The sequence below is a fragment of the Pseudopipra pipra genome, chromosome 8, assembly GCF_036250125.1.
Source record: "Pseudopipra pipra isolate bDixPip1 chromosome 8, bDixPip1.hap1, whole genome shotgun sequence".
In the NCBI taxonomy this organism is placed as follows: Eukaryota; Metazoa; Chordata; class Aves; order Passeriformes; family Pipridae; genus Pseudopipra; species Pseudopipra pipra.
The window spans coordinates 27,513,822-27,538,829 of NC_087556.1; the positions used below are offsets into that span (position 1 = coordinate 27,513,822).

The 25,008-nt window shown below is 41.3% G+C and overlaps 1 long non-coding RNA gene across 1 annotated transcript in view; it reads left to right on the forward strand.

Annotated features, from left to right (window-relative positions):
* LOC135418223 (uncharacterized) overlaps positions 1–25,008 on the forward strand; it is a 95,411-nt gene that overhangs the window by 13,285 nt on the left and 57,118 nt on the right. The window contains exons 2-3 of the long non-coding RNA XR_010432345.1: positions 6,057–6,155; positions 21,013–21,124. This is a non-coding gene — a long non-coding RNA (uncharacterized LOC135418223). The remainder of the gene's footprint in view (positions 1–6,056; positions 6,156–21,012; positions 21,125–25,008) is intronic.

Here is a 25,008-nt window from a genome sequence, read left to right on the forward strand (position 1 = left end):
AGCCCGAGGTGGTCACAGGATCACTTCAGTGACATCCTGACTCAAGCAGCTTGTTGCGTTGTTTGTAAAAGTCCAATTTTCTTTTTGAGGAAAATCAATACAGCTCATTACTTAGCTGAGAAAAGATCCCTGTGTCAGTTCCACTGGAAGGCAGCCCCTGAGCAGGCTCAGGCACTGTTTGTAAGCTGGACAACAGGCTGATAGCCTTTGTCTTGAATTATCTGTTCCGAACTAAAACTGCCCCACTGAGAAGGCCGATCAGCTTCCTGCAGACCAACAAAGAGCTGCTCAACAAGTGAATACCACCAGCCTTGGGCAAAATACGCACTGAGAAAAAAGTAACAACACAAAAGACACTTTTTTACACCTTCTGTAATGACTAAGTTCTCATGCTCCTTCTTCATTATATCCTTTCTTCTGGGCTCTGGCTACGTCATCAAGTTTTTTCATTTCAGTGCTAAGACGTGAGTTAGTTTATGAGGCCGTATCCTGCACATAGAGGAAAGTGCAGGATAGCCAAATATTATTTTCTAGCCTGTTTTGAGTGGTGAGACAGAAGTCAGGTGCTTGGCCCAAACTTTTGATGAGTTTATGCGAGTGCACAAGATGTTTTAAAACATCCTTGGTACCTGAGAGGGGCTCGAGCAGTGTGGTAGACAGTACCCTTGCCTACTGTGTGTATGTGTATGGCCTTGAGGACCACACTGGTCAATATGTTTAACCAGGACAAGGCCTGGGGGCATCCTCACCTGCATTCCCCAGTAAATGCATAGCACTCATATGAATATATAGCTATAGTGAAAATTGCTCCTTGCTGCAACCCAGCTTCAGAATCCAAGACTCCAATACCTTCTCAGAAGTTTGCTAGTTTAAAAATTTGGAGGAGAAATTTCTCCTGTATGAAATGGAGAATGGAAAAAAATGCACATGGGCAGCATTGGTTCATCATTGGTCTGTTTCCAGTTTTTCTCTATACTGAGACCTTGATCTCATGGGCTGTCTTTAAGAATTTATTCCAGATTGTAGATAATTTCGGCTTGTAGAGCCTATGAACAGATGACACTGCTTGTATTACGAGGCTCCTCTGGTGTTTGATGACGCCTATGATTGCAGTGCATATAACATTATTATTTGACTGCAATTACAATAGCATGGGTGGTGTTATGCCTGACTAGCTGATTAATCATCTGGAGCAATGAGTAGATCTCCCCCTCTTTTACAATAATTAATATGTACAGCTGAGTTGCAGCTGGCAGAGTATGGAAGTGATCAAGGCAAACAGAGAGGTATTTGGCAGCTTTAGGCTGCAGGAAGGATTAGTACATGGAGCTCTTGGGGCAATTATTCCCTCTGTGAAGTAAGCTGTAGCTTGAGCCAGCTCTGAACCACCTCAGGGAGCTGAATTTCTGTGGTAGGTGGCCAAACTCTAAAGCAAAGTTGGTCCAGTCGGAGTCATAAGGTTAAGGTTATGTATTTTGGTGTGTAAGGATGCTCAGTAATGCCTTATCCTCCCCTCTTGAGGTTCCTGCTGGGTGCTGCCACTGGCTTTCTCCCATCACAGCAAATGTATGGCCTATTTTTTTAGGACCAGACATCAGAAGTAGAATGCAGTGGAGACTGAGTGGATTGACTAGGTGTGCTTTCTTGGAGGATTTGCAAGCCTATGCATATAGCCTAAGTACATATATGCCCTTAGTGTAGCAGGGATCTTTGCTTCTACCTTTCGTCTTGTTCTGTTTGATCTTGCTCCAGAGCCTCTGTTTACCTTCCCATCTTTTCCTTTTAAGACTAAACATTCTTGAGCAGTAATTGTCTCTTCCCATGTGTGTGCACGTTGCTTATACCAGACATAACTAAAACCCATGTTGTGCTGCTTAAAAGGTCTGGCTTTGAGGATGGACCTATTTAAGACTCTGGGATTCAAAGCTCTTTCCTCTTTGCAGTGGTTAACCAGAGAACCCTTTGCCAGTATGTCTGTAGCTGGCCAGGAGCAAAGGAGGAAAGAAATTCATTACAACAATTGGATTAAATACCTTCTGTGCTGGGGACCTGCCATGATGGCTTAGGGCCACTGTTGTCTTCAGGCAGGTGGAGTGGCTTTCTGGTTCTTCTTGGAATTTGGGTCACATACATTCAGGCAACAGCAGTACAGATTGTCTGAAAGCACCTTATGGTTTTGCTTGTGAGAATTTACAATTCAAATCAAGTAACATTGCAACCTCTCTTTTCCTCATATGTTGATTTTCTTTGCTCTCCTGATACAGCAAAGATCAAGATGAAATATTAAATGTCCTCCACAATGTAATTACATATGGCTGGTTGCAATCAATTCCCTCTGCCTCATGTAGTTTGCTATTGCTTTTCCCTTTCCTTCCCTTCCTGTAAAAGACATTGGGCTTTGATTTGATAAAAGATAAAGACTTTGATTTCCACCTCTATCCAAGGAGAACTGAGCTCCCAAATCTCAGTTTTCACAGAATAATTAAAGTTGCTGGAGACAAGAAGACTTAATGGAAATGCAACTGTGCAGCTTAGTGGACACTGCAGGACAAGGAAGAGAGGACAGATGCTGGTGCTGATGCTACAGCGGATGTTAAACCACTTGGTAAAAGCAGCGAATCAGCAGCTCTGAATCTCTTCTACCAGAGACATGATTTAACCCTGCAGGACACAACTGTGTTCCCATCTGTGTCAGTCTCTGCTTACATTAAGCTGAGTTTTTTCACGGACTGAAGCCAAGATGGAGAGTTTTCACATACTATCAGGCAGGCGTGGAAGAAAACCCAGAGCACAGTAGGAGTGAGGCACCAAACAGCCCCCCAGTCAACACTCTCTCCTTCGGTGCCTCTGTCCTGAAGCCCTTCTGACACTCTTGTGATACAGGTGTATTAAGACCACAACACATTTCTTCAAAAATTAATCAGACTTTTCACTACACTTTAGTCTTTGCCTTACCTGTCTGAACCTTACACATTTTTATGTTTATGGCTGCTCTCAGAGCTGATGTGGCTTTGTTTGTGGTACAGTCATTTTTTACTTTCTTATTGCTAGTATTGCTTCTCCTGTTTTACATATTTTCCACATCAATCTAGAAAACCAGAGATAACTCAGATGAAAAGGAGTCAATTATGTGGTGCCTGGGATACTCGTAGTCTGGACTTTATGACCCAGGAAGTTTCTCCCTGCACTATGCTCCCAATTTGTTGGATTTATTTTTTTTCCCTCATTAATATATACAAATAACATATCCTGGATACTCTGCAGTCAACAGCACTCACTTTATTGGCAGTAACTGACTTGGAAGCTACTATATCTCTGTGACTTTTCATATATATATATGTCTGTTTTTTTTTCTTTCCATCAGCTAGGAATGTTTTTTGTTTGTTTGTTTGTTTTTCATTTTGCTTTTTTTTCCACTTCATCATCGATATGAAAGCATGCTGACATTAGGTACTAGGCTGGACAACTTCTGAAATTAACCTAAGCTAGGAATTTTCAATTGTTTTCCATTTATGTGATAGTATTTTCCAAAGCTTTCCTTCCCCCTTCATCCTTGGTTGGCATGCTACTCCTGACACAGACAGGAGACAAGTTGGGTGAGCGCCGAGTCCCTGGGAACTCTCTGCCAGTGGCTGCTAGGAATGTCAAACTAGTGATGCAACAGATTAAATTTACCAATGATGTATTGCTGTTGTCTTCAAGGAAGTCTACACCATGAACAAATATCTCCTGTTAGTGTGACTCCAATGGTCAATTCTTCCCCTCTGAACAGCTTTCTGTCTAAAATGGTGAGCAGCCAAGCAATAAGGGTTGGGCTTAGATCACTTTCAAATTTTTAGTATTTTTTTTAAAAAAAGAGGAGCAGAAGCTTATAAATTTCAGTATGAGAATGTATTGAGAAGCAGAAGGTTTGACCTAAAGCCACCATCCTTTTTGATTGAGTCTTAGGATATTATAAGGGAAGAATGTGCCTTATCAGAAAGTACAAGAAAACTGTCCTTCTTTTGAAGTTTTGTTTCCAAACACTGAAGCCCCATTGAAATATCCTATATATTGTGCAGTATAAGACTGTGTATCGTATAATTTCTGTACCAGACAAGATTATACACAAGTATTCTTCATTCTATTGTATTTGAAAGGAGATTGTTTATTACTTGTTCTTTATAATTTTTTACCTGGCAGAGGGCTCGTTTTGAATTTCTCTCCCTGTGTTCAATTATCCATGTATCTCTGCCCAAGGATTAGGAGCCAGTCCCAGACCTGAAAGAAGTACCTCGCCCTCTTTCTTATTGGTTGCTCCCTTTGGCAGTCACCCTTCCTGGGGGATGCTCTCAGAGTACTGGTGAGGGAGAGCTGCTCTGCAGACGTTTGCCTGCAGGCTCCAGGGCTCTTGCCCAGCAGACTTCACCAGAAGTAAAAATTACTTAAGGAAAAAATACAAATGATGCAAACACAGGATGTAACAGGAGGAATAGCCTTAAGTACTTTAAATTGAGGGAACTGAAAGTCCACTCACTGCACCATGACATATTAAGCGAAGTCATTCTAATTAATCTTCTTTTAATATGGAATAATAGTCAGAGAAAATGCAACACAACCCATACTTCTCTTGCTAACATGTATCCAGGAGACAGAGTGAATTTAAAGTAAGGTGATCTTTGAAGTACAGTAGAAATAAATTCCTGAAAACAGCAATTGATCAATATGGAGAGTGGCAGGTAAAAGCAGTACAAATACCTTCTCTAAAAGCATTGGATGTAGTAATTCCCACAGGCATCAGGAGGCTGTTAGTTAATCACACAGCAAGGCACCATAAGCTTCACTATCTGGTAAAAAAAAAAGAAATAGAAAAAAAAAGCAGAAAAAAGAGAAAATCTCTAAGCATACGTCAGCAAGTGACAAATGTGCATGCTGGGGCTCTCTGGAATATGGGAAAGCCATGGCCAAGGCTGTGACTCATTCCTGAATGACCAGGGCATCAAGGAAGCTGTTGGCTGGGTTTCAGAATGGAACTGGCCACTTGGCTGTGGCATCTACCCCAGGTCAGCCTGGCACTGCCAGGGAGCTGCTTGGCAGAGTGTGTCGAGCAGGTTTTGAAGAGCCAGCCTGCTCTGTGTACATCTTCGAGGCAACTCTCTCCCACTGACAATAGGTACAGTAAGTACAGGAGAGTGTTTGCAGGGGACTCTGCCAGCCACTCTTCCTGGCTGGCAGGAGATTGGGTTTAACATCTTGCTAAGTGGGTCCCAGAGAGGCCAGGTATCCTCTGTGAAGGCTGGAGGAGGTCTGTGCAGAGCAAACTTGGCCATAAAAAAGGAGCAAAAAATGGCAATGTCAAGAGCCAACCCATCAGATGTTAAACAGACTTCTGTGAGAGTCCATGTGCAATCCACAGCAAGTGTCACTGGTCCTGCAGGAGCAGGAACTCCTGTACATAACTTTGATCACCACTTTTCACATCCACCCACCAAATATATAATGGAGATTATATTATACTCCCATGCAGAGATGGTATTGTGTTCATTATAGGTTATACTTTATTTCTGGCTGTATTATAAATTCTGGTTTATCCAGCTGTAAGTACAGATCAAGAAGCACACATAAGTGCTGAAGTTCAATCCCCGTTTTACCAGTTTTACAGTCTTGGAGTACCATCAGATGGGGTAAGAACGTCTCCTTGCTGACTACTGCTCACTAAGCTTCTTTCCTCTCCAATCCAACATTTAAGATCTTGCCATTTATCTATGAAAGCTCTGGCACCTGTAGTACTCTCTCTATGCTGATACAGCTCACTAATCTGGCAGAAAAAAATAGTACAGCAGAAAAGAGGTAGTTTGGTTTATGCTGAGTTAATGAGCTGAACTCACCCCTGGCTTTGTTTGCATAGGCAAGCTGGAAATCTCCTTCCCTAGTGGCATGGAGCTAATTCTCATCTTTTTAGATCATTTTAGATCATCTCTTGCATAATTCTCTTTTGATGCAGGCAAGCAACCTGCAAGATGGACTATATACCTTTTGCCCCTCTCTGCCTGGAAACACTTTTTTTGTCATTGCAGATGCAGCCAGGACTGAACGTTTCCTCCCCAGACATGTGGAGCTGGGCTTAAGGGGTATAGGCTGCTTGAAAACTGGAAGAAATGTGCAGCACAGTAAGTGTTGGGAAGGGTGAAACAGTAGTTAAATAAAGAAATAAATTTTTTTGCCATCTGATAACCTGACTGTCAGGCTGGGCACCAGTGGGTTATTTGTTTTCCCTTAGATTTGTATCTTCCAGATCTGTTTTTTTTAATATTTTTCTTAAAGCAGCTATTTTTCAATGCATTGTGTTTTAATTATGTTTCCCGCATGAGTGCTGGTCTGGTCTAGTGATGCAGGGAAAAGCATTCCCTGTAGGGCATATTCTCAACTCTGGGCTGCCCCAGCCTTGTTGCAGGGCTTAGTCCCTGTGGAGGGATCAGGACTTGGTGTGCTCAAGTAGGACCCAAGCAGGGAAACATCTCTGTCTGTGCACAGTTCCAACTACTTTCCTTAGAAGTGTCTTGAGAGCATGGAAAAAGGGGCTGGGACTTGATGCTGATGCCTGACTTCTGGGCTGTGGAAATATTCCTGACAGTGGTTGCTTTCTCTTTGTTCAGCCTTCAGCTGCTGGCAAACCTTTTTCTTCCTTCTGCCTGAAGCCCCTCTGAAAACTGTCCCACAATTATTTGTCTCTATTTCCATATTCAAGCTCCATCTCTCTGCAGAAATGCCTGGAGAAAACTGCTTCCCTTGGGCTGCAACTCATGAACTCACCCACTATGTGATTCAAGGGCAATCTTAAAAGGCTACTGATACTCCGTTGTCTTGAATTATATCTATATTGCATGATGCAGTGGAAAGCTATCCAGTAACCCCTATTAATTTAGTCAGCACAGGAAGCAGTTCAGCCAAGCTACTGTGGGGCTACTAAAGGGTTCTTTTATCCCCTCTAGAAGATCAGCAGTGACAAATCTTAATCTGGTGGGTGCAATTAATATGTTCATCCAAAATTCAAGTTTAGCTACACTTTCCATAACAAACAAAAGAACTATCCTGAATAAATCCACAGATTAAGGAAACAAAGGAAAAATGTGAAGGCTCTTGATTTACAATGTTGATTTTACCAATTGCACTGCTAAAAGGATACTTTGCATCTGTGTTTAATCATCAGGGGCTATTCACTGAGAGCACACAGCTGTAATAGAGCCATTGGCAGTGAATGTGTCCAGTCTGATCCTGGAAACAGGAATCTCACTTTTAGGGGAGGGGACATCTGAAGTGGCTTTACCTGAGGAAAGGTGCGTGTGTGTGAGAAGCACTGAGCTGGACAGGAGTCAGTGCATGACCAGATTGTGGGAGGAGCTGTGTGTGCTCATGACTGCAAAAGAAGTAACTCCTATTCAAACACTCAAGAGGTACCTGGGATGAAGGATAACTGAAGGGTCAGGTGTTCCCTACAGTGAAGAGTCTCTTCCTATCCCATTTTATTAGTATTCCCCATGGTTCCTCCATCTGTCATAGTCTGCATTAGACATGAAGGGATGAAATGACCCTTATCATTTCCCCTCCCAGTCTAAGTGAGAACTGTTTGTGCTTTGTTTGATTAAAACATGCTGTGGTTGTTTTCAGGACTCACTAATACCAGGATTAATCTGAAGCTACTGTACAAAGAGTTCATTCTGGTACCTCTGACAATAGGCTTAATATGACACTGGTCTCAGTTTCTGTGCGACATCCGGGCTTAAGTACAGCATGGTAGAACTACACCCCTGTGCATTATCCTCTCATCAGATAAAACAGGGACTTGTCCTTACTTAAACGGTCGCTGGAAGAAAGCAAAGCTGAAGCGCTAAGCCTATTATGGATCAGCTCGCAGTGAGTATTCATCGATTTTAGGAAAGTCTTGCATGAGACCAGAAGAGTTGTGAAGGAGAGAACCATGAAGCAGAAGACTGACTCACTTCTGCCTAAAAAGCTGAAAAGAGAAGAGCAAAAATACCACAATTACAGCAAATCTCTTTTGCCAGGCAGCTTGGCATCATGAGCAGCAGACAGCACAACTTTCCTCCAAGTAGGTACAAATGGACAGCATGACAAAAACAGTCGATAAAGGACCTTAGGCTAGGGCCCATTCTACTCTTGAGCAATGGTAGAGACTATGTTTGGTCATGAAATGTGGAGATGTCACCACATTCCAAGTGCTGAGTGCAATTCGGGATGCAGTAGATCTCTTCTAGGACATGTGTGTGGGGAAATGTTTCCCAGAGCCGGAGAAATTTCAGCTTAAAAATTCCTTCTTGTCTTACTCATTGTGCCAAGGAAAACACAGCTCTAGGGCCAGGGAATCTCACAGCAGAAAGAAGCAAGTCTACGAATGAGTCCACTGTAGCATCCGTAATGGTCATGAATGCATGCTGGCCCTTCACATGGGGAGAACTGGAAATGGCTTTGGACACAGCTCTGCCCTGTGGCTGGTTGGTATTGATGCCATCTCAAAACAGAAGATGGAGAAAGCAGCACTGGCCTACCAGGCTTGGAAATACTGGAAGAGAGAAGGTAAAGGAAGGGAGAGTGGAGGGACCAAAGGAGGCAAGGAAATAGGTAGGTTGAATACCTTTTAAAGAAAGTCTTACATCAATCCCTGTGTTACTGAACCAAGACAGTCAAGCGAGAAAGTCGTTAGAGTTCATTACCCCTAGCAACCTGTGGCCATTAATTCTCTCTAGCAGCAATACCTAACGTTGCAGCAACATCTAGCCTATGGCTCTGCACACTGGAATGTAGAGACACAATAGGGTACAAATACGTGCCTCATAGATGTTAAGGAAGTTGAAGAAGATAAAAATGGTGCCAAGAAGAAAAGAGCAGGTAAGTGAGCAAGGTGAACCACAAATCATTGACAGCTATTGCTCCTCCAGGCACCAAAGTTCAGTAGTGCATCCACAGGAGAAAACACCTCTTCTGGGAATGACAGGCACACTCCATCTGTTGTTTCATGTTTCTTCACCTTCCCTGTGTCGCCACATGAATTCTCATTCACAAAGCTCCTTATTAGCTTAGTCCTTAAATGCTCCAGTAAGGAAATTAACCTGATTAATCAACACTCCTTCCTATACTGAAATGGCCCAGGAAGTGCTGAGTCTGCTTTAAACCAAAAACTTGCTACATTTTCCTCATTACTGCAAAGCAGGATGGTACCTCTCATGTAACAGCCTGAAAAGCGGATTTGTCACCAGCTTTTCTATACCGTTGCTTTCAGGACCACTCTGGCTGTCTTCCTAGGAAAAATAAATATCCTGGCACCCACAGCTATCAATCCATCTTTCAGATCCCTTTACCCCCTAGAAACCTCTCCTGTATGCCTTGTTGTTTAGGGTTTTCAGACCAAATCATAGGTGATAATCGAGATTTCAATAACAAAGTATCTTCAAAGGGCATACTTGATCTTTCCCTCTGATAACCATGGAAGTCTGCTTAAAGTCCCCCCCTCCCCACCCCCCCAGCTCTGGTTATGGAGACTAAGAGAGAGGAATGTTCTCTCACAGAGTGTACCCGTTAGCCACTCTTGATCAAAGCCTGGATCAAAGCCTGGCAGTTGGTATCCATCCAGAAGCAAACAAATAAATGCACAGGTGGAGAAATGAGGATCTGAAATTTGCCCTTGGGTAGACAGTCTTCTATGTCAATACTGTGAGTATTCTCAGCTGTTAAGTAAAAGCTGAGAGAATAAATCCCAAATATAAGAAATTAAAATCAATAAACTCACTGAGTCCTCCATGTCACAGTTCAGGCTCATAAAGAGATACAGCCACTAAATCCCTACAGTGCTGCTTTCTCACAATTGCACACATTAGGAAAAGGAAGAAAAGAGTTATATGAAACATTTGTCTGGGTATAGGAATCAGTTATCTTAATGATACAATATCAAAAGGAAATATTGTCTCATTTAGACATCTACCAGCTACAGTCACTACAATGCTCCCAAAAGAATGGTAATTATTCTCACAGATGCCTAGAAATTAAGAATTATACTTTCACTATGTTTAATATCCTAGCTGTGCTTTCAAGGATCATCTGTCTTAGTAAAGCTTTGGGGATCTAATTCAATTGCTTTTTGCCTGTCATTGCTTATTTATAAAACACGTGTCCTTCTGGTGATACTTTGTTCTAGTGGATCTCCCAGAAGCTGGAAAAACTGATGAACAAGACAGATGTGATCTGCTCACCATGCGTGTAGGACTGCATCCTGTCCTCGACTGTCTTGTTTTGCAAAACACAGACCATACTTAAAAAAATGCATCTGCCTCAAGCTGATCATGCCACATGGTAGGGCAGAGGCACAGCCACCTTTTGATACTTTGTGCTGATTGTTCTGCTAAAATCAACACCTATCTTGTGATTTTTCACCACAACTAACAACATCTGCAAGGTGTGAGATGTTTGTTTACCTGTGTGCAGATAAAGAATAATTTATAATGGATTATTTATAAGATCACATTGTTATGGAACAGCTTTACCTGGAGCCCTAAAGCAACACCAAAACTGATAATCTATTCAAAGACAACTAAAATGCAGCCATTCCTCAAGTGAGACACTGTAGTGCTTGACGATGTCACATGCATGTGCCAATGATAAAGACAAAGCGTCAGAGTAATGTTTAGAGGATGAGAAGAAAAGTAGCATGTTGATGTGGAACTGTGAGTAGAGCATGAAAAGCTAACACGGGCATTTTCACTTGGGCTTTACACATCCAGTGTCTAGCAGCAAGGAAAAAATGCCAGGAACAAGCCCAAGGACAAAATGCTATGAGGAGACTCCAACATAGGAAGGTAGGATCTTAGAAACTACTGCAAAGTGGATGTCAGGAGCCCAAGGAAGGAATGTTGGTGGTCCCACGGGGAACTGAGTTGGATACAGGACATGGAAGTGGTAGGGAGAGGAGAGGCACTAAACCCATTTCTGCTGTTAAGCTTGTTCTACTGTGCTTCAACACAGCAATTGAAAATACTAGAACTATTAAAAATGGGCTCAATGTGAAGGTCACAAATACTCATCTTGAATTTTATGCCTCTCCTCATACACTTAACTGTATGCTTAAGTTCTTTCAGGATGGAAATGCTAATTGATAGGCAACATCAAATTTCAGGCTAAAAAAGTGTGCAGATTCTTACCATCTTTCTATAGAAAACAAATAGCAATGCCTTTCAGCCCTGAAAGTTAACTCTCTCAATAGTCTAGAGTATACTGTTCTTCTGATTAACAAACCGCAAGATGGATTTCTTTCCAAACATCTGACGCTGTGTGAATAATTTTCTTAATCAAAAAGAATAAGCAGGAAGCACATATTTTATCATTGTCGCCATGATAGCTGTGAATGATTGCATTTTTCACTCAACTACTCTTGTGGTTTTGTACAATTTTAGGAAATACACAAAGAAATCATTCTGGAGATGGTTTTAATGGGATAGTATAGAAGTTTGGATTCATCTGACTGCCAGATGCTGAGTCATAAAGAGAGAGAGAGAGATGGTTCAGAGGTAATGGATTATGGATAGAGTTTGTAGGATTCAGTATTTATTATTCTTCAAAATCATTGATTTACATCAACAGTGATTTTGCTTGTCCAAGATCACTGTCAGTTATAATTTCTGGTCAATGTGGGAGAGCATCTGACCCTGGCAGAGCAGCAGCACAAGCTGTACAGCTGCTAGTGCAGGTCTGAGGGCAAGAGGGAGAGAGACAGAAAAAGCAGCCAGTGCATGTAGGAAAAAAACAGCCTGTGCTGTGAGTCTGGAGAGTGAATAAGGGAAAAAATGGATAGTTTTTTAAAATTTATTGATTAAATCCTGCCCAGTCTCTTCATGGGGCACAGCTGGCTGCTATAAAAGTAAAAAGCCAGCACAGATCAACAGCAGAACTGTGCGGGGAGGAGTGCAGCTGCATGGCTTCAACAAATCTGGTGGTAAATGTGTGTGTCACAGCAAAAGCCCTGGGCTCTCCCAGGTGCTCCCGGGGCTGTGAGCTTGGTCTTTATCACTGAGCTACGGCTGTTGGTCTTCAGGGAGGCAGCTGTAAGGAGAGATGGAGCATTTGACTCCACCTCCCATTAGTGTAGGATTCAAGCCATGTCACTAGGCTGGCTGGATTTCTCTCACACTCACATGCATGCACACAAAACAAAATGACGATGATGGCAAAACACAAGATGGGAAGTGCAGCTGTCAGGAATTTCTTGGTTCACATGAGGAAGATGGAGAGTAGCCAAGAGAATTGAGAGAGGGTGGGTAAATCCCTCACAAAGAAAAACAAAGTAGACAGAAATCCTAAACACAGGAGGTCTTTTAAGGCTTGAGAAAGTGGAAAGAAAAGAAAATGGTATGGAGGCAGAGGATGAGAAAAAAGAGAGGAAAATCAGAGAGAAGCTGGAGAGTTATTGATGCTGCAGGACCACAGACCTGATGGCTGTGTGCTAATTGTGCTCAGTTTATAATAAGCCTCTAACTTCAGCCCCAGCTGCATTCAGATGAGCAGAGAGCACATTTCATAGCACTTGTTAGGGAATGTTGTTGTGCTACTGAGACATAGGAAATGAGCTAGTGGTCTCTGTGTCCACCTTCTAGCAGGAGTGAGCTGCCACAAAACCACAAGTCATGAAGTTTCCAAATAATCTGATCTGCTCAAGCTCCATTTTAATTTCTACTGGAGAGCTGTGAAACCAAGTCCTCAGATAAAGATGGGAGTGAATCTGGATGAGGCAAGTAGCTGTGGGCAACTAGAGGGATATGATAAAGAAAATCACTCTGGCTGCTAAATCTGAGGGAAATAATTTACAACTGCAAAGTGTCGTAGTGGCCTCTAAAATATGTGCCTGACAAAAAGGCTACTTAAAATAAAAGGCATTTGTTAGTTCTGGAACAAAGCAGCAATATAAGTTCAGAGACACTTCTGATGACCACAGAAGGTTTCCTTTGCTGTGCTTCCATTTGTAATAGAGATACACATGGAAAAGAGGACTGCGGGAGCTGCAGTTGTAATTGCTATATGAGGTTGCTGGAGCTGCATTCCTGAAGAAAGAAAGGTCCAGGAGAGGTCAAGGGTGGAAGAGAAGCAGTTCGTCTTAAGCAAGAGCATGAAGAGCTGACTTGGAGGGAGCCCCTTGGAGTGGGTCTCAACCCACCTGGTCTTTGACTGCCAGGTTAAATCTGAAGGCCAGTCGCCTGATGGAGGATGCTGTGTTCACTTTGTAGCTGTGCCTGATAGACCCCCAAAGTGGGACCATAGGACAGAAAAGTCAGTGCCAAGCACATGTTTTTCAGTGTGCCTTGATTTCTCTTTTGTAAGTCTTCAATCTGACAGCTGAGAACTTAATTAACATTTCACTGTGCTAGAGTACTTTTGTCTCTAAGCTTGGCTAGGCATATGCCTGAGCCCAGACCAGTCCAAGGCTTGCTGCTCCTCTGGAAGTAATGATTCCACATAAGGTAGTGTGTGCAGACTGCAAACCAGTATATGTTAGGAGATGGCCATGGTATGGCTCATCCACCAGCCTGAAAGAGCCAGCCTGGGGTTTGTATCATCAATGACAATTCACACACAGGAATTCCTCAAGTTTACCTTCCTAGCTATCCTAGGTTATGGATAAGCTAGTGGGAGATAGCTCAGTATGCCTTTTTATCCCAAAATGTCTCACCTAACAGAGATAACCTCACAGACTAAAGTAGATGGCATCATTACTGGGAAAAAAGCAGGGACATTTTTCAATGGAACCTGTCTCCAGCCTGCTATTTCAAGATCTGTTTTGAAGAGTAAAATGTGTGCAAATATGTCCTCTACAAGGTGAGCCATTTCTGTCCCTGCCTTTTGCATGAGCATGATAATTGTAACTCCTTATCTGTACTGAAATGCACCTGTCTCCCTCTTGTCCTCCTTCCCTCTCCTGAGTTCTCAGTCCCAGATGCCAAGTTCTTTCAGTCACTTATCAGCAGGTACGAATGAAGTGCAGCGTTAGTTCAAGGACATGTACTAATAAAATAAACGTATCACAAAAGGCACCACCTGGTCAATATGCTTAACGTTTTCTACAACAGATAAACTCAGAAGGAACTTGTGAAGCAACAGCTATTGTTATGTTTACATATTCATCCACTCAGTTGAACGGGATTCATCCCTGGTCAGTCCTCCCTTGCTGTTATATCACTCCAGGAAAGTGTGTTTTATTGCACTGCCTGTGAAACCTGGCTATTAATAGGGGCCTAAAGTGCACGAAATTGGCCACTGTCAGTCCTATTAAGATGCATAAGTGCATATTACTGATTTTGCAGTTTGTGTGTAATTTGAGCCTTTCAAATTTCCCTTGGAAGCCTCAGCTTAGTTATGTATCCTCTCCTTAAGCAAAGGTGGTGAAGGTCAGGGAAGTGCTATTGGACTGATTGCTGTAAGGTGTTGTTGGGGTTGAAACTGTACTTGAGTTCAGGACACAAACTACCAGAGGCTGTGAAGGTGTGTTGATGGAATACCATGGCTGTTGTTGGTGACAGCTATTATGTTAGATGTGCTATTTTTCCAACCCAGTTCAGCTCACAGCCCACGTGATGACAGCACATGGTAGCTTTGATCTGTACTTTTAACAGGGCAGCTGGAGAGGACTCCAGGCTAACCTAGGCCATTTTGAGGGCTTACTGACAAGCCTCCACCATGTGCTAAAAGATACAGTCTTATCAACCATGTCTCCATCTCATCAAATATTGCTGGTTTAAGAAGGAACCATCAGAAGACAATGTGCCTCCCTGTCTTGTGTTTTGCCTGACCACACTGGGATTGCCTATACCAATGAGTGGGTGGTTCTAGCCTGGCTGAGCATTTTCCCAAGCAGCAGATCTGGGTAAGGACATGCTAGCAATATGAAAATCACTTTTCACAACAAAACTATGTCTTCAGGGAGGGAAAATCATGGTCTTTTATGGGAACATTGGTACCTAAAATATATATACTTGGACTGTGATGCTCATAGCATGCTACAACACTCCTCATTTCTGGGCATAGAAATTCTGAGAACCCTGATCACCTTGGCATGAATTATTGAAATAAACAGAATGAATGCTTAAAAACAAGAAAATGTGTCTGTGATCCAAGGTGCTTTTCAAGCATCTCATTGTTTCCTTCTTTACCGTATTGCCTGCTGCATCCTGAACACTGCAGATAGTCTTTAATTCCATTAGCTCTGTACATGAATGCTTAAGCTGACCACCAGCATCCTGTCACTAGGAACAAACTTCCCTAAGGTGAATTATTACACAATTATGGAACCTTTTCTGAGGCATTCAGTGCTGATCACTGTGTGCAGACAGGACTTTGGCTGATAGGGGCTACTAGCAGGGCAATGTGAAGAAGAATCTTTTCTTGGACCTGTCTTGAGTAGGAAAGCAATAGTATTAAGTTGTTCATACTGAAATAAAGTCATAGGTTTTGCTTTTTATCTTGAAGAAACTGCAATTCAATATCAATTTGGATGTAGCATAGGAAGGTAATGAAGAAATCAGAGAGAGCAGTAGGATCTGAACAAGGTTGGAGCAAAGAGGCTTTGGATAAATTCTCTTTCCTATTTTCTGGAGAATGTGTGTCATGTCAACCTGCTTTATGTTTCCTAACAATATTATGACTAATGTTACTGATACTGTAATCATATATATGATGTGTGGGACCAACAGAAAGAAAAAGGGTTTCCTGTAGTAATAAATATGTTACCAGACCAGAAATGGTCTTGGATTATGGAATCCAAGAAACACTTTGTTTCTTTCTACTTGTCTTTTTGATCTAGTATTAAAATAGATCATGGCTCTGCCACACAAACTGCTGTGAAACATACCACAGCAGACCTTCAGCTAAGGTGTCACAGAGCCATCATTTTCATTGGAAAATCAATATGATGTCTTTCTGCCAGCTTTTTGATACTTTTTACCTGGGACGGACTTCTCAAACTACATGAAGGAATGGTTTAGTGGGATGTGGGAAGAAGTGATGTGTGATGTGGGGAGATGATGACTCATGGACATTTCTTACTTTGTCAAAAAGAAGTTATGCACTTCACCTCATTAGGAAATGTCATTTCTCCTTGGGACTTGAGGGAATTGAGTTGTTTGGAGATCTTTGTGGAAAGATGGGCTAGTAGCTGATAGTGGTTTTGCTGTAGGAAAAGAGCAAGGTTGTGTATGTGTGTGAGTGAGATTATTATCTCATCTAATTCTGGGTTCATTGACCAACAGTGGTGTTAATATTGACCACTTTTAGCATTGGGAAAAAGGGAGGGAAGGCCAAGCTTTAAAAAAAAAAGGAAAAATAATTGGAAACTAGTTGCATGCAATTGAGCGCTTCCTCTCCTGTCATATAATGTATCACAAAGCCCTTCTTTATGGATGTTGAGAGATTTATGAAAGGGAATGAGTTGGAAACAGAGGAGAAAGTTGCAGATTGTGAAGTCCACCATCTGAGGGAAGCTGGGTCTTCATCCCTCACTCCTGCCAGAGAGCAGGCTGCTGCGTGTGAGTCAGATCTATTCTGGTAAGTCAGCCTGGATCAGATATGGGACAGAAAAAAGCTGCTCCTCCTGGAGCACAGTGTTATCTGGTGGGTACAGCTACAGAAAAGAGATATAGCCATTCTGGTCAAGAGAAATATTAACTCTTCATCTCCCTCTGCTTCATTTCATGGAATTTGTACAAGGGCTGTGCTCACTTCCCAGACAGCCTGCTTGTGAAGGAACTCAAGAAGCCAGGGCAGTTGTTTCCTTTCCTGAGACAGAAAATGCCCTCTCTAAGTCTTACAGCCCAGGTTAGTCCAGGAGGCAGCAAATATGAAAAAGTCTTGTGGACCTCTTCACTGTGTAGATGTGGAGACCTGCAAATGATGGATGTGGGCAAATGGGGTCATCAAGGTGTACCCCTGAAATCTGGGTCAGAAGCCACATCAGCATGAAGACCACAGGCAAGATCAGGGCTTCCCTCTTGCTTGCTTCCCCATTTCTACTAGGCAGAGTGCTCTGAATTAAGGGAGAAATGGAACTTTTTGCTATTGGAGATATCTTACAAGCCAAACCAAAATAAAATGATATGAGGGGTTTAATAGAGAATAAGCTTCTGCACAGCTGCAGACTCCATCAATCATTACGTTCTTGGCTCTCATTTTGTAGTCAGACCTTCAAAGTCAGCTTTGGTTTATTTGACGTAATTACTATAATAGTACCCATCAGCTTGTTAATGTAGAAGGCTCAGGTATTTGGCATTCAGGTCAATATGTCATACATAGATATTTCCTGTATTTGCACAGTGCTTGTTAGTGTGATGGCTCAGGAATGGACTAATGTCATATGAATAATTTCATCAGGGCAAGATTATTTAGATCTGCTCACCCCCAAACTCACATTATTTTTAAAAGCCATATTTAAATTCACAGGAGGCAGAGAAGACTGCCCATGTGAAAGGCTGCCTCACAGCAGTCTGGAGTTTTAAAGAAAGTAACCCTTTGAGAAGGTCTAACTTCATTTGTAATTTCTTTGTCTCCAACTCAGTGGAGCATGAAAAAGATCCACTTCCTCTCTCAAACCGAAGTACATGGGTGAAAGCTAACTCAGAGAAAAGCAGCAATAATAGTCTCACAGACCTGTGTGGTGAAAAGTGTGGTCATATCTTGGTGTCTACATTAACAATTCAATCCCTACCAAGAATTTAATATGCTAGTCAATGCTCATCTCAGGTTTATAGAGCTATGGAGAATTATAATGGGTCCATAAATACCCTTCCCCAAGTCACTGTTAAGACTCTTAATGGTTAGGAAAATATTTGAATTTTCTGTTTCAGGCCTTTGCCACTAGGCTCATGTCATTTTTGTTTGCCTTTATAGATACAAATAAAAAAATCTGTGTAATTGTCACTAGCAAGAAACTTATATAATTAGAGTTCCTTTTCTCCAGAATAATTTCCATTTTGCTGCAGAAATAATTTTTTTTTTGCATAAAAATTTGAGTGGGAGTTTTTTTGTTATTCTGGAAGAGACAACAATACCATTGCCTTTTCTATGCAAAGGAAAATCAGTCAAAGAAGAAGTTAAATGATTTATTGGTTTCTGTTAGAGTAGTGATGAAAGGTATATGCTGGCAGATGTGACCTTGGAGGCCAATGTTCTGGGCATGCTGGAGTCCCATAGGACAGAGGAATAGGACCAAGCATGAGAGAACAGGCTGTCCTTTGGGCTTTGGACTGCCTCAGATCACAGGCTGCCCTATGCCTGCAATGTGCTGTGCACACTAAAATGTGCTTAAATATCCCCGTGTTTCCAACTGCAGGGTAAGGTACCTTTGTAGTGCCTTGATTTATTTGGTATGAGTTATAAACCTGCTCCAGAACAATGCCTTGAAATTGAATTCACTTCCACTGGGAGGAGACAAGAAGTTGAAGAAGTACAGTCACCTATGTGTATTACAACTAAATATTAATTTATTTACACATTAATTTTTTGACTGAATTTCTCAGTGAGTCTTTTTGGGCTGTCTCTGTTCCTTTGTAGGTGTGTCCATCAGCTCAGGGCATGGTCAGAGGAGTGTTGTTTAATAGTCTGTACACGTGAAATGATCAGAAACTTGGAGAGTGGTAAACAAGCAATAAGAAGTCAAGGTAAACACTTCACTGCCTTTTGAAGGGTCCTTATTGAAAACTAGCACGTAGGGTGAGAACTTTATCAAAGAGTAGATCATCACCATTAAACTTCAATTCAAAATATGATAGTGCTTCAGAGTTTTCAGCTCCTCTTAGCTGCATGTGTGACGAGATGATGGCTGTCTATTTTAAAGTGACTTGCAAGGCTTTTTTGAGATATTTGGGACTGAAAACTTTGGCAGAGTTTTCTTCTGATATGGACATGGTTACAAGGCTTCATAGTCTGCCTTCCTTCAAGATTTATTTAATACCCTCACAATTACTTTAAATGGGCCAGGAAGAAGACTGAAGTAGGGGATGTGAAGACCTGCCCACTATGCACAGTCCTGGATGGGAGACTGACTGATTCCAAGTTTACAATAGTTTCATTGCATTTTCAATATGGAACAAAGGTACTTCTGTATTTTAATGTTTGTTTTTTTATAGATCTAATTCTAATTGTGTAAGGGGGAGTTTTATGATGTGGACATGTTATATTACCATTTATATAACACCAGACTAGTAGGAACTGTTAACCAGAATAATACAAATATAGTGAGCAAAGGGTAAGGAACAGAAAGAAAATGGGGTAAGGAACAGATACGGCCATAGTTGCCTGCTCTGCTTCAGAGAGCATGCAACTGTCCCAAATCTAAGGATCAAACAAAAATTTTTCACATTCACTGAGATTTTGTATAGGCTAAATTCACTCTAGGCTTAGATGCCCATCAGATTGCATCAGCTTTTTCCTCTCTGCTGCAACAGGAAACTTTGATTTGATTTCCAAGGGACTTGAGCTTGGGTTTCTTCTAAATTAAGTCGTTTGAGTATTAAGGTTACTGAAAACTGTGACTGAACTCTTCCGGGCTCCTCCATTCAATTTCATGCTTCCAATTTCTGTGTTTCCAATGGAAGGGGTGTTTCCTACCAGGCATCTAACTTGAACTGATTGGCAAGATGCTGAGAAATGTAAGTTGCAAAACATTTGATATGAATGATTTTTTTCTCCATCAGAAAGGTCTTATGTCAAATGTGAAGACAAATCTCTGCTTTTGCTCTTCCTAAGTACTGGATGTTAGACATTAAACATTGAACTGGAAATCCAATTACATGATTATTAATCAAACGCATTTTTTTCAACTTGGGGGAAAAAAAGACAAAATGAAACATGAAACTCCACTGGGAAACACTGCCAATTAAAGCAATTAAAAAAGGATGTGAAATTCTTAATTCTTACGCTTGGCTAGAAAGTTGATTGACTGGGCTTGACTCTCCTGGGAGTGGGTGTGCTGGGCAGTTTTTTATTTGCTTCTTGATATCAAATGCTTCTGTTTCCTTATGAGGAATAATTAATTTTCTTTGCAGGAAAATTTACTTATTATGATATGGGTAGCTGATCAAGTTTAAAATATTTGATCTGGTTAAGCAATGCCTGTCATTTAACATTTCCACTCAAAGAGAGAAGCACATATTCCTTTCACTTTTATTCTGCAGACAGACTTTCTGACAGCTGAAGTGTAGCCAGTAAATTTCTTTTCCATTAGTTGCAAATTGTACAACAATATACTAAAGTAATTACACCATAAATCTTCTTGCCTTGAAGTTAGGCTCTGCAGTACACACTCATAAAATAGTGCAGTAGCAAATAAAATCACTGCATCTGTGTATATTTATCTTGAAATAATTTTTCTGAGGGTGGTCTAAAACATTGACAAATGCAAATTGGGAGGAACTAGAAAGAATTCAGTGTTTTTTGGTTTGTATAAGAGAGGATCTATAGTTCTTCAATAATTAGGGCTACCTTGAAACTGCACATGGGTCAAAGCAAAGATTATTGCCAACTGTCCTTAGATGTGGATTATGAACTGAAGATAATATTCCCTGGATCATCTTGGGTGCGGTGAGTCTTTGTGAAGATCTGAGTCCAAGACAGACTGTGTGGAAGTACCTAAGGAGTCTACCCAATGTAGACAATGCTTCTAGGGTAAATCTAACCATTGCATGGCTCTAAAAGGCTTGTGTTTCCCTGATCTCAACAGGTGAGAATATTTGTACTAAAAGAAGTAACTGCCAATACATCTATTTTTCTGAGGTCCCTAGATAAGAACAGACAGGTACTGTACTCAGCACCTGAACGTGAACAGTCATCATTTAGCATTCAACACTGTATTGAAATCTGTGGCAATAAAATTAAGGCTTCTTGGCAGTTTTGTTCCCAAAGCCAAGGCCTGCCACGGAGATAAAACTGCCTGCAACCCTTCTGATACTCCTTGTGCAATAGGAAAGTTCCTTCCTTTTTCGGGAGAAGACGGCAGCAACAATCCTGTCCCATCCCATTTTCCTCTTCCAGGTGGGCTACCAGATTCACAGGGAGTCATATATTGCTGAAGAGCTCTGGATCCACTTCTTCCATTGCCCAGGTGAGATAAGAACCCCAGGCTGGATTTATAGGAGACCGTGTGAATTTTAATTTGCTACAGTGTGTACAGATCAGCAGTCAGAATGTGTGAGCTTTGCTCTCTCCCCAGAGCAATGTCAATGCAGTCACTCACTCCTCCCAAATAAGGGACAGCATTTATAGAGTTATTTCCAGGGTTATGTCCAGGTTATGTGTGGATCATTTCCAGGACCATCTACTTCTTGTGGTTTGGTGGCACAGAGGGAGAGGTGGATTCATGGTGATGATCAGGTTGCTGGAGAAAACACTGCAGGAAAAACTTATGCTGAAAAAAAACAACATTGGGGCTTCTGATCCTGTATAACACTGCAGCCACAGACCTCTGCCAAGGATCAGCCATGGCAGAAAGAGCCCAGACAACCCCCAAGTGAATGGGCTTTGCCATTCCATGAATAATTACCCTCATATAGGCAGCAGCTTTAACTGAGTCTTGAAAGCTTGAAACAGGCATCTGACTGATTCATCTGGAAACTGGGGATGTTCAGGAGCACCGGAGAGATATTTTCCCTGCACATCAAGGCCCAGGAAGTACATTTGATTATATTCACTATATTTGGTGCGATTTGCTGCACTCAGATATTGAGCTGCAATTAGGTGTTTAGAGACTCATCATTAATCTTAACTCTGTGCTGCCTATCAGTCTCTTCCCTTACATAGCTTATGGCATTATTCTGAACATTTTGATGAGGAAATGTCCCTACTTTGTAGTGGTTGCTGGTGGCAGGATTTCTGTGTGCATTTCTTGTCAATACCTAAATCTTTTTTATTCAAGGCTCTTTAGAGCACTTGTCTCTTAAATAATAATTATTATGTCTCTTGTCTGATTCAGAGATCTGATCCCTGCTGAGTTGGTGTCCTGACATTAGACCACTTCCAAAATTGCCTGTTCCTTGATATCTGAGCATATTCTTTGGTGAAATCTCAGATTTTTTTTCTAACTTTATGATTTCTTTTAATGTTCAGATTCATCTAAGTTATTTCCTTCTGCTTTCCTCCTTCCTAAAACGGCTCAAATTCTTGTTACTCTTATTATGTTTAAAATGCTTTGAAGTTGATTCTGCACTGACTCGTCTTCCTGCTTTTCAGTTCATCTTTCATAAATATTGATAACAGGAAAATTGGAGACATTTAGTTGTGCTTGTGATGGGGAAAAGAACTTGTTAGAAAAGCCAACATGGGAATGGCAGTGGGGAACCTGTGCTCTTGAGGAAGCTCCCTTCCAACTCATAGAATAGTTTCATTTGGAAGGAATCTTAAAGATCACCTGGTTCCAAACCCTCTGCCATGGGCAGGGACACCTTCCATTAGACCAGGTCAAAATACTTGAATGTGGCTTTTGATTTTCAATGCTTTTAACTGATAAAAGAGACCAGTAACTGGACATACTTCTTCCTGCTTGCATCCTTCTCTCTGGAAGCTTTAATCTCATTTAACCCTGTTCTGATATGGCACATGGTGATATCTCCTACTAGGGAGAAAGACCTCAGTATGTCACAAGTAAAGCTGATCTTTATCCATGTTATGCTCAGCCAGTGTGAAGAGGTTTATGGGAAATGTTTTACATACATCTAATCATCCTGTTGTATTCTGTATCACAGGTGCCACTCCTTTTGAAACGCCCAGGATAGTTTCAGGGCTACAAAACTGAGGATTGTTTTCAAGTACTAGTAAGAACAAATTCATTTTTCCTGCAGCTGATGAAATGAATGATGATGTATTTCTTACCAAAAGCACCTGTCATTTAAATTCCTACACTTCCCTGAGTTTTCAGTAGTGTTCAAAGTCAACTTAACACCTTTCCCCCTTCAGTTCATGAAGACTGACAACAGTGTTTAAATGGAGTCCAAAGAGTACCTCTAGGTATGTGTTATTTGGGTTAAGATCTGGACTGCTTTGTCAGAAGTTCAGTTTCCTGTAGAGTTCAGGCTTTATGGTAAGCTAGGTCAATTCTATATAATTTTGGACATAACTTTTTCTAATAGCTCCTAGGAAAAAAGGCTTATTGGGCATGGAAGCTGGGAATTTTTGCTCTATGAAATTATGTTTTCTCTGTCTTACTCTCTTTTTAAGTAATGCAGAGATATTAAACACAAAACTCATTTTGTTTTCTAGTTCCATGGTGGAATTCAACTAATTTAAAAAGTATGAAGCAAGTTTAGATTGGCCAGTTCTTAAAAAACTCCAAAAGACTAAGGTGTCACCTGAAATATTACTGGTATTTATAATGCAGGTAAATAGATTTTGTACTATCCAGTTGATTACCAAAGCTGGGAAAACCCATGGAAAAAGACTGGCTGTCTGGGAAAGGTAGAACTAACAGTTATAGGCAGAGGTTTTTCTAGTGTTGATTCACAGTCCCCAAAGAGTTGCCAGCCTTACCAGATGCTTTCAGAAGGTTATTCTATTTTTTTGTTGGCCCTTTTTACCCTCTTGATATCATACTTTATGTCTCCCGGTGGTTCCTACAGGGATAATACAGAGACCTTCCAGTGGAAGGTGGCACTTTGGCAAGGATTGAGAGGGATGAAGTTGATTCATGCTTATAGACTCTAATAATTAATGGCATTAAGAGCTGGAATAAACACATTCATCCTTATTGTGCCTTGATCCAAAGGACCTACTTACCCATTTCTCACTTAAATCAACATGTCAGGACATTTCACAGAGGGATGGTTGTGGCAAGTACTGAGCATCATTCAGGAGGGAGATGCTGATTTTTCTAGAAGAGGCTTCCCTAACATTTTTGTTTGACTCTTGAAAATGACCATCCACTGCAAGGAATCCCAGGAAAACCACAGCTGCTTGTTTCAATATAGTTTGTATAGTCTCATTCTCTGTGGGTGTGTATGTATGTCATACTTCTGAGCGTATTAACCAATTTCAGCTAAATCAGATGAAGGGGCCCAGGACAGTAGAACTGGGGATAATTCAATTCCCATGAGATTTTTGGAACATAGCATCTACAGATTGTGCCAAAGCAAAAACTAAGTACTCTGAGAAATTGTATTTGTTCCTTAGTTGTACATCACTTACAGAATAGTCTCAAAAGAAATGAGGAACCCACAGGACTTGATTTTAAGCTGATATGATGGAGACTTAGAACTGTTTAAGCTTTGTGATACGGGCTGAAGTCTCTTTAGAGTGCTTCAAAGGTGTAATAATGCTACTTGTGAAATGACTTGAATCACAGCTTTTGTACACTGCCTACATTCTCTCTTATAAAAATCACAAAAATGAAGTAAAAAAGGAGAGTGGTCTCCACTGGAGACGTATCTGTAGTGTCAGAAACTGAGTGCAGGTAGAGCAAACCCCTCTATGCCACATTAAAATGAAATGCAGCACAGCCTAAGCAGGGTGAGTCACATCCTCAGTCCTCAGATTGCAGTCAGGGAGATGTGTTGGTCAGTGAGCACCTCCAGCCTTTCTGCAGTCATTGTTATTTATGCAGCCTGTGCATGTAGGAGCTCAGTTGTGGTTGGTGATGCCACCAACTAGCCTGGGTCTAGTACTGATCAGAAAAAAACCAAATAGATTCCACCTCATGGAGATAATACATTCTGCTGTATTTTTGTTTTCATTGTATATGCCACTGTTCTCTCATCTTTACTGTCTCCAGGGAGAAAAAGAAAATATTAAATGTCTCATCTTTGGCAAGAGGGAGTAATTCAGAGAGATTTTCACCTCAGTACAAGCCTTCAGAGTTGGTTTTTTGATAGTAAATAGCAGCAGATACCTCACGGTTTGGAGAAAGACAGAGATTTCACATGCTGATTGGAAATTTAACTGAGAAAGCACAGGTGGATTTCAGAGGAGCCATGGAGTGAGTCTGGGGGGAATTAATCTAGT